Below are 14251 nucleotides of genomic sequence, written 5' to 3'. Positions count from 1 at the left end.
GAGGAGGGGAAAGGGGTGAGAGTAAGGGGGGTGAAGGAAGACCAGGGGGGTAGGAGTAGGGGTGATGGTGGACACACATATCTCAAGGTAACAACCTTTGGGACTCCCTCGGGTTAACGCACACACACACACACACACACACACACACACACACACACACACTCTCTCTCTCTCTCTCTCTCTCTTCACCATACTTAGAATCAAAAACATTACACAGGAGTTACTAAAGTATATAAGGGCCGGAGTGAACCTGTCTGGTGGCGCTGGATGGATGTAAATGTTTGGCAGAAAAATAATAACCTTCAACCTCCTTCAACTTTGGATATTTTGATATCTGTGGAAGTTTGCTGAAAAAAATATATGTAAATCCTTTGAATGTGATGTCGTGTTGCATTTTGTTCTTGCTGCTTACATACGCCTTTGGGTGCTGTTGAGGGACGCCTTCACCTGTTCACCTGGTGGCACCGATATAACCAGGCGGCGGAACTGCCCGGCTACAGAAAGTTTCTCCCAACTCCCTGCCCATCCCCAAAAGGTGGGAGAGTGATGGAGTGCAGAAAGGCAGCTTCATCCTGCAGTCCACTGGGTTCACGTTCAGATGAACCTGGGCCACAACAACAACATCGACAACAACAAAATGATTTTATTCAGCTTAGGTAAGCCTTCTCATATTCAAGGAATTAACCCTTTCAGTACGGTGACGTGTTTTACTGATTTTTTTCTGGTGCTGACCAGGAGCCTAAGCGTGGTGGCGCTGTGTACCCTGTGTGGAGCAGCTGCGGCGTCCACCCAGGAGCCTAACCTCCCTATATTTCCCTGCACCTCGCCATGGAAAAGACCCTTGTCCGACGCTGGTGAAGCGCTGTGCACCACAAGGGGGCGCCGGATCCCTACACGGTATATGTACTGTACTGTACTTGGAGGACGGCCCCGCACAGAACCACCTGCTTACCTGTGGTCGATGGGTCTGGCTGGCCAGAAAGACCGGGGTTAAGCAACAACAATAACGGATTTATTTTTGCTGTCTGCATACGGTTTTATTAAGTTTTGCGAGAAGTTTTGTAGTAGTGAACGGGCAAATGAAGAGTGATTGTAACCCCTTCAGTTTACAAAGTATCTACAAAGCCAGACAACAGTGTGTGTTTACAAAGTATCTACAAAGCCAGACAACAGTGTGTGTTTACAAAGTATCTACAAAGCCAAACAACAGTGTGTGTTTACAAAGTATCTACAAAGCCAAACAACAGTGTGTGTTTACAAAGTATCTACAAAGCCAAACAACAGTGTGTGTTTACAAAGTATCTACAAAGCCAAACAACAGTGTGTGTTTACAAAGTATCTACAAAGCCAAACAACAGTGTGTGTTTACAAAGTATCTACAAAGCCAAACAACAGTGTGTGTTTACAAAGTATCTACAAAGCCAAACAACAGTGTGTGTTTACAAAGTATCTACAAAGCCAAACAACAGTGTGTGTTTACAAAGTATCTACAAAGCCAAACAACAGTGTGTGTTTACAAAGTATCTACAAAGCCAAACAACAGTGTGTGTTTACAAAGTATCTACAAAGCCAAACAACAGTGTGTGTTTACAAAGTATCTACAAAGCCAAACAACAGTGTGTGTTTACAAAGTATCTACAGAGCCAAACAACAGTGTGTGTTTACAAAGTATCTACAAAGCCAAACAACAGTGTGTGTTTACAAAGTATCTACAAAGCCAAACAACAGTGTGTGTTTACAAAGTATCTACAAAGCCAAACAACAGTGTGTGTTTACAAAGTATCTACAAAGCCAAACAACAGTGTGTGTTTACAAAGTATCTACAAAGCCAAACAACAGTGTGTGGACACTGATGGAATAAAACGAAAAAGTAATTGTATTGAAAGGGTTATTGAAGGCTGAGGCAAATAACCCCTCCAGCACAACCAAATACAAAAATACTCGATGCGGGAGCTTCAGCACCCATAGGTTATTGCCCTTTGTGGGGTGTGGGGTGAGTTGGTGTTGTGTGGTATGGTGTGCGATGTGGTGTGGTGTAGTGTGGTGTGCTGTGTAGTGTTGTGTGTACTGTAGTGTAGTGTGGTGTGGTGTGGTGTAGTGTGGTTTAGTATGGTGTGGTGGGGGTGTAGTGTAATGTGGTGTGGTTGTTGATCAATCCCAAACCGTCTGGCCAAGCAGATCCATCAACCGCAGCCAAGCAACCACCTGTGCAGGATCGTCCCGGTCAGTGAAGCGATGTTCTCTTGCGGTAGATAGCGTTTCGCCACAGCGAGGCCCAGTGAAATGTGTGAAGGTTTGGTTCCTGGATGGACGCAGCATTTGCGCCCCTCCACCCAGTTACAGTATATAAGTGCACCATAATAAGCTCTATATCACCCCGTTATTTGATTATATGATTACCACCCAGCACTGAATATGGTGTTCTGGGTTACAGGAAACCATTAGGTTTGTCACTCAGTGTAGAGCCACCTGAAGTGGAAAGAAGAGTAATGGAAGTGACAGGAGGGAAAGGGAGAATTGGAAAGAGAGGAGCTCAGACATAGAAATAAAAGGATAAAGATGATGGAAGAAGTAGGCCTCACTACATCAGGTGAGTGGATGATGGCGGCCAGCACCTACCACCGGTGTGGTGTGGTGTGGACTGGAGGTTTAAGCCACCTATTGCTACAGTCCAACATGCTCTTATCAGGGGATAGGGAGGCAGCTGAGGCACGTTTGTAATTATAACCAGGCAGTTGAGTGGCTCGGTCATAGCGGTGCCACCACATGAAGGCGTCCCTCCTTAACACCAGCACTATACTAAGGGCAGGAATTAAAGTTGATGGCTTGTATTCAGTGTGCTATTAATCAGTCAGAAAAAAAAAAAATCCATTGAAAAATATTAACTCAAAAACGAAAAAAGAAAATATGTAATGTGAGAGAGATGGGAGTCAAAAATTCACCTACTCGTATATAGAAAGCAATATGGATATTTTAAGCTTAAAGTTGGTGAAATAAAAATGTGGACATTCTCTCTCTCTTTTTTTAATACGGCTTTTTATCATTGCTAGTGCTGTGTTAATGGGGAGTGTGTGTGTGTGTGTGTGTGTGTGTGTGTGTGTGTGTGTGTGTGTGTGTGTGAGGGAGAGAGAGAGAGAGAGAGAGAGAGAGAGAGAGATGGATAAGTTGATAGGTAGGGAGGTGGAAACGGAGGGAAAGAGAAGGACAAGAGCGAGGAAAGTGAGAAAGAAGTAGGATGGAAGGGAAGAAGGAAGGTATGGTCCCTAGTCTTATTTGTGGGTAAGTTGGTAGCTAAGTAGGTACGTTCAGAGGTAGGTATGTAGGTAGTTTGGCAGGATGGAAAGAATGAATGAATGAAGGAAGGGAGGGAGGGAAGGGGGGAGGAAGGAAGGAAGCGTGGTAGGGAGGAAAGGATGGAAGGAACTAAGAAAGGAAAGATGGAAGGGAATGGAAGAAAAAAGAAGGAAGGAAGAGAGGGAGGGAGGGAGATGACATAGAAGTAGGAATGTAGACTGGGAAAGAGGGTGGGAGGGAGGAAGGGAAGGTGTACCAGTATTATGTATGTGAGCAGGTAAGTAGGTAGGTAAGAGGGAGGTACTGTAAGCCGGTAGGTAGGTACGTAGGGAAGGAGGAAGAATGGAAAAACAGAAAGAAGGAAAGAATGAACGCACGAAGGGAGAAAAGAAGAAAGAAGGAAAGACTTAAGGGAGGGAGGGAAGGGGTAGGGAAGCTAAGAGATAAGTAGGAAAGCACCAGCAGGTAGGGAGGGGGGGGGGAAGGAGGACAGGGGTGGGTCTTCCAATCTTATGTATGTGAGCAGGTAGGTTGGTGGGTTTTCAGGTAGTGGAGGGGGAGGGAGATAAGGAGGGGTTAAAGGAGGCACGGAGGGAAGGAAGGAGAGAAGGTGGAAGACCGGGATGGAAAAGAAGGGTGGCAGGTGGAAAAAGAGGCAGGAAGGACGGAAAGCAGGAAAGAAGAAGATGAGAAAAGCAAGATAAGCAGTGGGGGGGGGGTGGAATGGGAGGAAGTAAGAGAGAGACGAAGGAAGGAAAGGAGAGACGAAAGAAACAAGGAAGGAAGGAAAATATAGAGGGAGAAGTATGAGTGAGAAAGAGGAAGGAAGAAAGGAAAGGGAAGAAGAGTGAGAGGTAAGGTAAGTTGGGGTAAGGTCGTGGAGGGTTATATATGTGACACATTGGAAGACATACATGACCCATCTACTTGCTCTTGACTGAGAGAGAGAGAGAGAGAGAGAGACAGACAGACAGACAGACAGACGAAAGCAGAATTTAGATATGCCCAAACTAAAGTGAAGATGTTAAGTAAAAGTTAAAGATGTAGAAGTTTTTGTCATTTTAGAATCTTGTTTTGATATCATGTGCTTGTGTGTGTTTGCACCGTGTCGGTTATACCCCTGACACAGTTCACACGCAACATAGCCATTACAACACTTCAGCTGCCATATGCATCACTGTTCCTGCAGACACCCAGTCCCCATTCGTACTTCACCAACATGGGGATGGGTTAATTCTTGCTGTCACTCTCCCTCCGAGGAAAAGATCTGTTTTTACAGTGGAACTCCTGTGGAATAACACAAATACAGACACGCGAATATTGCCATTGCTGTTAAGGAACTGTAAGTTGTATACTACTGGTGTTTGCTGTGCTGTGTGGTGTTGCTGGTGCCCGTGTTTGCTGTTTACATTCCTCTCCACCAATCCTACCCATAGGTTTCTGCTCCCATGGTCATTTTTTACACATGTAGCTTTTTGTGTTAGCCCAGTGCCTCTCTTTTGTATGTGCTTATTTTTTTTTCCCTGATATATTGTTAATTGACGCTTCATGTGTTGACACTGATTTAATCGAGTGGTTCAGCTGCCTGGTTATACAAATGTCTCTCAGCTACGTCTTTATCCTCCGGAAGAAGGATGGCGGATTGCAGAAGGACAGCTGAAGCCTGCGGTTCATCGGGCTCACGTTTCAGATAAACCTGGAACAACAACAAGAACAACAACATTCTTAGTTATCTCCTTCAGCAGGATAACGTCTTCAGTTAGTTTGGCTGCAGACACAGGCAGACAGATGCAACCGAAAACATTACTAGTTCTCTACAGGGAAATTAAACACACATACACACACACAGCAACAAAAGTAATATATTCAGTGTGATGACAAAAATGGTATTCTTGTTTTTTCGGACAATTTTGATAGGTTTACGAGATAATTTTCAAAGCAGATGGTTCGATACAGGCTTTATTAACACCCTGAGTGCCATGTGGCTCCCTAAGCTGAATAAAAAAGACCGGCAGTAGCAGGAATAAATGATAGAACAACAGTGTACAGTTGGTCAAAGAAAGGATCGTGTTTGATTGCTACGATGGTACGCTAAATGATCAGTACAGCACTGGATGTTCCCAGGTGATTAAGACTTACCTGATTGTACTTAATGATAAGAGCAATGATAAGGCTGTGTCAGACAAGTGATGTACAGGATAGTTATCTGAATGTGCACATGATAAGAGCAATGATAAGGCTGTGTCAGACAAGTGATATACAGGATGGTTATCTGAATGTGCACATGATAAAAGCAATGATAAGGCTGTGTCAGACAAGTGATATACTGGATGGTTATCTGAATGTACACATGATAAGAGCAATGATAAGGCTGTGTCAGACAAGTGCTATACAGGATGGTTATCTGAATGTACACATGATAAGAGCAATGATAAGGCTGTGTCAGACAAGTGCTATACAGGATGGTTATCTGAATGTACACATGATAAGAGCAATGATAAGGCTGTGTCAGACAAGTGATATACAGGATGATTATCTGAATGGGCACATGATAAGAGCAATGATAAGGCTGTGTCAGACAAGTGATATACAGGATGGTCCATATATAACGCTCTACCTCCACCCGCCTGTCAGTTTCTCGTGTGTTGCGGGGACGGCTCAGTCAGCGTTATCAATGTCTACCCTGCATCCTTGATTCATTTGCTACTTCAGCTGCCACGCCCACGCCCACATCAGCAGAATGAAGCGTCCCCGGCATAAAATATGCCGCCAGGTAAGTTTCTAGTGGAGCGATTTTTACCTGCCACCCTGCATAGGGCATTCTTAAGAAACCAGGTGTGTTAATATGGGGTAGAATTATCTTGGGTTTTCCAGCAGCCATCGTCAGTTTGCTTCACGCAGTGTGTGCACAGATTTTTTTTTTTTTTTTTTTTTTTTTTGTCGACTGTTGTTGAGTAACATCGGTCTGTCTGGCTGAGCAGACACATTAACCGCAGGCAAGCAACCGCTCCTGCCGGTCCGTCGCGTGCATTGAGCCGTTGTTCCCTTGCAGCAGACAGTGCCTCGCTGCAACGAGGAGCAGGGAACATTGTGAAGGTTTTTTCCTGGATGGACGCCGCATTTGTCTCCAATTAACAGGGGCACCATAGTAGACCACATCATCCCTTTATTTGGTTATAGGGTTACCTCCCAGCGTTCCAAATGGTTTCCTGGGTTACAAGAAACCATTAGGCTTGTCACTGCTGTAGAGCCACGTGAAGTGTAAAGAGGAATAATAAAAAGTGACAGAAAGAATAGGGGAGATAGTATGAGAGGAGAGTTTCCAAAGAAAAAAAGAATGATAAAGGTGAAGAAAAAAGCAGATGGCACTACATAATGTGAGTGGATGATGGTCAGTATCAGCTACCACCATTTCATCTACTCGACATAGGTGACGGACGTGTGCACAACGCCTAAGCTTTCACACCTGTTGCTTGATAGATAAACATTATACCAGCCTCAACGCTACTGTCTATCTATATCTGTAGTCAGGCGTCTTAATGCCGTAAGGGGTGGTCACAAACAAATCGTCGCCATGTCGCCCTGTCTTGTACTATTTGGCTGCCTTCCCTCCAACTCATGCCCCCTTCTTTCATATATCTTTCCATCCTCGCATCTCATCCTCGATCTCTTCACTGCGCTGGCATTGTTTTAGTTCGTTTTGCTGCCTCCAGACGGTTTTATTCAGCCTCGGAATGATGTGTAACAGTGAAGGGGCTTGTGAAGGCTGGATAACCTCAACTTTTGGAAACTCTGCCGCAGGGTGAATCAAGTGGTGTAGAAATGTGAATAATGGAAGTAAAATTGATGAGTGTATTGAACGGCTTCTGAAAGTCCACATTAACGGTCATGTGCTATTGGCATTGAAGATATCGTAATACCTCTTGCATAGCGATTTGTTCTTTACATTACATCCCAGTATCCTTGTGTATGATTTTGATGCAAACTGTGAGGTTATTAAAGTTATACAGATAGCACGCAAGAAAATGTTAAGATGTTATGCAAAACAAATCGCTAAGGAAGAAGTGCTACAAAGTCACCTATGCCACATAGAATTGATATTGAAACGATGTAATTAACATACAGAAGAATGTTAAGGTGTAGTATGCACAATAAATCGCTAAGGAAATGATGCTAAGGTGCCTCTTATGCCACATACAATGCGGGCCAGTGCGCGTAGCCAGACGACGTGTATACAGTGTGTGTGTGTGTGTGTGTGTGTGTGTGTGTGTGTGTGTGTGTGTGTGTGTGTGTGTGTGTGTGTGTATCCCATCTATACGTACACACCTGCCACTTGGTAAATAAACACCACTTTAAGCATAAGATTGGATACGCTGGGGGTCATCTGCCACCCTGACCAGGTATTTATAAAGGGTCATAGCCACGTCATGATTGGCACAACTCTACAACACTATCCCAGCTAACATTCTGGTATGATATGCCAACTTAGCACAAGACGATTTTATTCAGCGTAGTGAGTTATATGAACGTGACAGCTTTATTGTCACATTAACTCTCCAGTGATTGGGACTTTCAAGTGTTCTATTCCAGCATACGCCAGATAGTTTTATTCAGCTGAGAGTGGGTCATGGGAGCTTCGGTGTTACTGTTGGTACCCCTGTTATGGTGTTGACAACTCTAGTATTCAAGCCAGTGAACGCCAGACGATTTTATTCAGCTGTAAGTCGTAGGAGAGCAGATATTAATACTGGTACCATCAACCCTCACATGGAGAGATACTCGTACTGAATGTTAACCCCCTGACTACATACGGATTCTTTCTACTGAATAAAAATGTCTGTACTTATTATTTGTTCACTTTAGCTTGACGTGAAATTGCCATCATCCCGTCTTCTGTGTGAGTTGTAACAGCATATTAACACTGGAATATGATGTTAGTCAAGAGGAAGTACAATGGAAAGGATGTTAAGCCACAGTACTTTCTTATGCTGCCATTGATCCACGGGAAATAAGCTGCAAAAGGATGATAATCTTCGCCAAGTTACAATGAACAAACTGTAGTAAGATTAAATCATTTAACTGATAATTACCATAATGAAGTCTTCATAAGAGTGATTAATAACGCAGTTCGTATTGTTTGGTCTTAATTTTGCATTTCACCCCTTTCAGTTCCATAGTTTCTTTATTCATCCTACCTTCAGGCGGTTTTACTTTCATCGGGGAGAAGCCATGGTGGGGAAGGGATGATGGGGATTTTCTAGTTCGGTCACTACAAAAACTCTCGCTAAAGCTGAACGTAATCGTCTGGAGTTAGCAAGAAAAAATAAGTATGACTGAACATTAGATGCGGGAGCTTCAGGTTCCATCGGCTAATGCCCCTGCTGTGGGATGGGTTGTGAGGGTGATTTTGTGTGGTGTGGTGTGAAAAGGTGATTTGGTATGGTGTGGTGTGGTGTGAAAAAGTGATATTGTGTGGTGTGGTGTTATGTGATGTGGTGTGATGACATCGCTAAAGTCTACGGGAGTGAAGCGCCTGGAGTCCGAAAATCATTAGTGAGAACGAAACGGACAGGACCACTAATAAAGATACTCCTACATGTAAAAATGAAATTCTCTGACTTAAGGGGCAATTATTCACTGAAGTTTGACGGCTGTATGTGTGAAGATAAAACACCATATATAAACGCTATTATACATAGCTTAAGCTCAAGAATATTTAAGAATACTGCTCCTGGTTGCTTTCTTCCGTTGCATTCCTGTGGCGTCGTCGGGGTCAATACTGAACATTGCAGGACTTGTATTGTGCATGATATTGCAGGAGCCATTGCAGCTCATTGTTGCAGATTTACAGTAGTTTTGTATATATCGTATACTTCATTCATTCGGGATAGGTCATAGTTTATATTTTATTCTCGTTACCGCCACACTTTTAGTCAACGTATCCCATAAATGGCCAGGGTTCCTTCCTATGTGCGGGATATTGATGGAAGGATATTTAGCGTACTGGTCTCCTCCTGTCGGCTCATAGTCGCGAAGTTTAGGATAGTACATCGGTGTGGCCTCCGGTATTAACGTTTGAAAATGACAGTTCCGTCTCTGTTAAAGTACCCTGGGCACCAGTGGGGCAATAAAGGCCTCCCAGTTAGAAGGGTTAAGGAAGACCACATCTAATACCACCACAACAAGAAAGTCCCCTGAAAGCTGAATATAATCGTTTGGAGAGAGACAGAACTTAGTGAAAATTACCACCCCTTAGTGTAATAGTGTTAATGGGTTGCTTACCTGATGTACTGAAAGACGTGTAGGGAAAAATATACCTGGTGATCGTATTAGCTTTGGATTACACACTCAAGACACTGATTACTGACCCCTGACACCGATTACTGACCCTAGACACCGATTACTGACCCTTGACACCGATTACTGACCCTTGACACCGATTACTGACCCTTGACACCGATTACTGACCCTTGACACCGATTACTGACCCTTGACACCAGAGTTAAATTTGGTCTCTGTTAATATATATATATATATATATATATATATATATATATATATATATATATATATATATATATGTGTGTGTGTGTGTGTGTGTGTGTGTGTGTAGCCGAAACTGGAAAAAGTATTTCAGTGAAACTTGGCAGGATGGTTGAATCTGGGTTATCGATAGACTAGTTTTAATTTCATGTCGATTGAAAAAATTTTAAAGGGGTGTTTTGGCGCCTAATAATTGTCTTCATTGGTGTCACATTACGCGGAAAATGCGGTGGGTCTGACTGTGGAGTTTCATGCGTTTCTGTTGGTGCAAGTCGCAAAGCACTTGCTCCTGCGTCGACGCATAAATCGTTGTTTCGATCAAAGCGAAGCGCGATTCAGAAACTTCTGTCTTTTGGGTAAGTGCTGAGCGGCCAAATAGGGCCGCGAGGCGCTCATATGTCTATAATATTTTGGTTTACTGCCCCTCACCACCTGTGCCCAAATCGATCTCTGGTCATACCTATATTTTGTGCACTGCCGTGACCAGCTTCCTTACCATGAGTGAAAATATGTAAACAATAATTCTGAAATACTCCTTGGACGTAAACCCTTACTGGTCATATCATTTTGGAGCGCCTTAACCCACTACACCACCTGGCCTCCATTTGTCAGCTGTATGGTTGCCACCCAGCATAGAACAAGGTTCCATAGAGTACAGGAAACTGCCTCGTCACTCGGTGTAGAACCACCTGAATGTATCACTGCATCAAGTGAGTGGATGATGGACACCACTTTATTTTCTGTTTTACATGTGAAGAAGTAACACTAATGCTATTAATATCGCATCTGATCTCAGTTCTTTTTACACAGATACTACTAATACTGTCACCGCAACCACCATCGTCATCAGTATCACCATCATCCTGCTGCTATTACCACCATTGTTGCCATCAACATACATTTCCACCTTCTTCCTCTTTATCACCATCCCTACCACAACCACTGTCACCATCCCCTCTACGTCACAGTCACCACCACCACCACCACCACCACGTTACTGTTACCACCACCAACGTCACTGTTACCACCATCAACACATCACTTCCACTATCATCGCCATCATCACCACCATTTCTACCACTGGTACCATCATCATTATCACCTTCATCGTCACCACTACACAGCCACCACCAGTACCTGTGTCACTCCTACTGTTACTATCATTACAACAGCTACAACTGCTACCACCTCAACCACAACTACCATCACCTCTGTTACTAACACCACCACCACCACCACTCCACAACTGCTACCACCACCACCACCACCAGTCAAAATTAAGTTAGAAATCGTGTTATCGCGTAGCCTAGGTGGAAAAAAAAAAAGAGATTTCGGCTTGTTTTTGTGTGTATGTTTGTGCTTCCTTTTGAATACGTGTGTGTGTGTGTGTGTGTGTGTGTGTGTGTGTGTGTGTGTGTGTGTGTGTGTGTGTGTTGAAACCTTGAATGATATTTCCAAAGAAGCATACAAGTACGTCTGTCGTTACTGAGATTATTTTATTTCATTTAATTTCTTCGTAACTTTTTTTTTCCCCAAAGCAACTACTGCTAAGGTACCGGTATACTGCTGTCGTAAGTGGTATGGGTTGGTATCTGTAACATTGTTCTCGTGTTCTTCAGTTATTATTATACCTGATTTATTATTATGTTCTGCATATAGCCTACAGGTATCGTGTTCTGCATATATTAATAATGCTTCACTATTCCGGAGGTGTACTGTATGTTATGTTACTCAAGTACTTGAAGTAATTCTTGGTGATCATATGTTCGTAGGGATAATGTTCTTCAGGTATATGTTATTCTGATGATCTGGAAGGTTATTTTGATGTTATCATGTTCTCTAAATATTAACAGTGTTCAAATGTTCAGAAATCTTTAAATATGTTAAAGTGTAATGCAGGTATTGATAATGTTGTGGTGTTCTTCAGGTATTAAAGGTGTTCTCTTGTTCTGCAGGTACGTAAACAGTGAGAGGGATAGCAGAACAAACGTCACTCTACAGACACTGGTAAGTCAACAGTGTGGCGTCTTATATCCCTTCACCTCCTCCCCCCCCCTCTCTCTCAGCCATTCACGGACCATCAGGCCAATTGCCATCCCTTCAGGACAGCTTAAATCCATTCTACCAATTCTAGTTTATATAAGCCAAGTTTTGAGGCCCAAGCACATCGGTTTAGTCCGTTAAGACCCTTTCATGTCTCCTCTGGTTAAACGATAGTTAGGTTTTCTGGGGAAAAAAAAAAAAAAAATATGGGGAGCATTTAACACCCGCGCCCACAATTGATCTGAGGGTCGAACATTTAACTTTACTTTTTGACCGTGATGTTCGGCATGATTGTTAGAAAAAGATACTTCATCCTTGCCTGACTCAACTCGTCTACAAAGTTTGGTCAAAATTGAATGAAAACTTTCAGTTGACCTTACCCTATGACCTTGACCTTTGACTTATTGTTCTCAAAACCTAATATCTTCATCCTTGCTTGACCTTCAACTCTTCCACCAGGTTTTGTCGAAATCAAATCAGAATTGAGTTATGGGTCGAATCGTTGACGTTGCTCTTTTACTAATTATTCTGAAAGTGAAATTGCTTCATTATTTACCCTCAACCCTTCCCTCAGGTGTGGTTTAAATAGAATCAGATACTAAGTTCATCTTGCTGTGTGATCTTGATCTTTGAATTGTTGATCTAAATAAACAGTAGTTCAGCTCATGGGGTGATTTTCAACGTTTTCACCTAGTTTGATGATAACTGTTTGCGGTATTTTGTCGCCCCTCCCACACACGCGCGCGTCTAGTAAACAATAACTCCTGTCTGGCATCACGACTGAGAATGTATGAAACTGTAATATGTTTTCATGTGGTGGTAAAGGCTTTGTTGGTGTGTCACGGGCTGGGTAGACAGGCAAAAAATGTCAGTGAACACCCACTTTTCGTCCATCATTTGTCTTTATGACTTTCTACATCTCTATCTGTCTGTCTGCCTGTCTGAATGAATATCAGTGACGGAGTGTAGAAAAATCATGTAATAACTAAATAATAGGCTAACACACACACACACACACACACACACACACACACACACACACACACACACACACACACACACACACACACACACACACACACACACACACACACACACATTCCGCCTTCTCACCTTTCTTCTCCCCCTCTCACACTTTCGTTACACACTCACCTGCTCATATTTTCTCTGTTTCCCCCCTCTTGCTTTTCCTTTCCTCCCCTCCTCTCTCTCCTCCTCCACACCTTTCTCTTCTTACCTCTCCTGTCCCTCCCTCCCTCTCTCTTGATTTTTTCTTCCTCTCCCTCACCCTCCTCTTAGCTGGCGTCCTCTCTCTCTCTCTCTCTCTCTCTCTCTCTCTCTCTCTCTCTCTCTCTCTCTCTCTCTCATACATGGGTCACACTGTATAGAGGAGGTTATTCACTAGTTATGTGTAGAAATAAAGTACCTAGAGGCGCCAAGTACACCGTAGTAGTAATTGTAGTAATAGTAGTAGTTGTTGTTGTATTCTCTGGCTCATTTGAAGCGTGAACCTGGTGGACTGCAGGCTGAAGTTTCTTGTCACTGTAATAACAGTCTACCTTTCTTCTTTCGGCGGGAAGGGAGAGAGTTGAGGGACGCGTGTATAAGCGGGCAGTGAATCTGTCCAGTCACATCGGTGCCACCACGTGAAGGCGTCCCTCTTGTACAGTAGGTGGGCTGGGCAGTGTAGTTGGTGTGGGCGGCTGTAATTTAAAATAAACACGGAGACCCGGGGTGGCCAACACCACTGCCAGTAACTCAGAATAAACATCCAGACAGCCAGCCCAACCCCAGACGCTGTACCCTCAGGGGTTGCCCTGGGGTTGGGGTGTGATTTGCTGGGGTTGGAGAGGCTGGGGAGATGGAAGGGTGGTGTGGGGTGCTTGAAAAATATGAATCTTCTTGATATTGTGGGGTTGAGATGTGATTCTTTCTTGTGGGGTGTTGTGTGGAGGTGTGATATGGTGAGGATTGTAAAGGTCGAAGAGCTGGGTGGGAGGTGTGGGAGGTGTTTTGATGGGATGGTGTGGTAAGGGTGGAGTGTGGGAGAATCTGTGTGTGTTAAAGTGGGTGTTGGGGCGAGGTTGGGGGTTGAGTGGTGATTTGATTCGATTGCATGTAAGATTTCATTATTTATGCTGCTTCTTCCACTGGCAGTAAGTTATGACAAACATTCAGACAGCGATGGTGTGTGGTTGGGTGGCGTTGGAGAGGTTGGGGAGGTGGAGGGGTGTTGACAGGGCAATGGTAAGCAGTATTGTAGGGTGTGGTGGGGTTGGAAAGTGATTTGGTGGGGTTTGATGTGGCTTGGAAGGTGTAGGGTGTGATGTACCGGCATAGTTTTGTGTGTGTGTGTGTGTGTGTGTGTGTG

The sequence above is a fragment of the Coenobita brevimanus genome, chromosome 107 (genome assembly GCF_032717465.1).
Source record: "Coenobita brevimanus isolate Jiangsu-jjx chromosome 107, ASM3271746v2, whole genome shotgun sequence".
Taxonomy (NCBI): domain Eukaryota; kingdom Metazoa; phylum Arthropoda; class Malacostraca; order Decapoda; family Coenobitidae; genus Coenobita; species Coenobita brevimanus.
The sequence above is the reverse complement of the archived record's forward strand: the minus strand, read 5'-3'. Positions refer to the sequence as shown.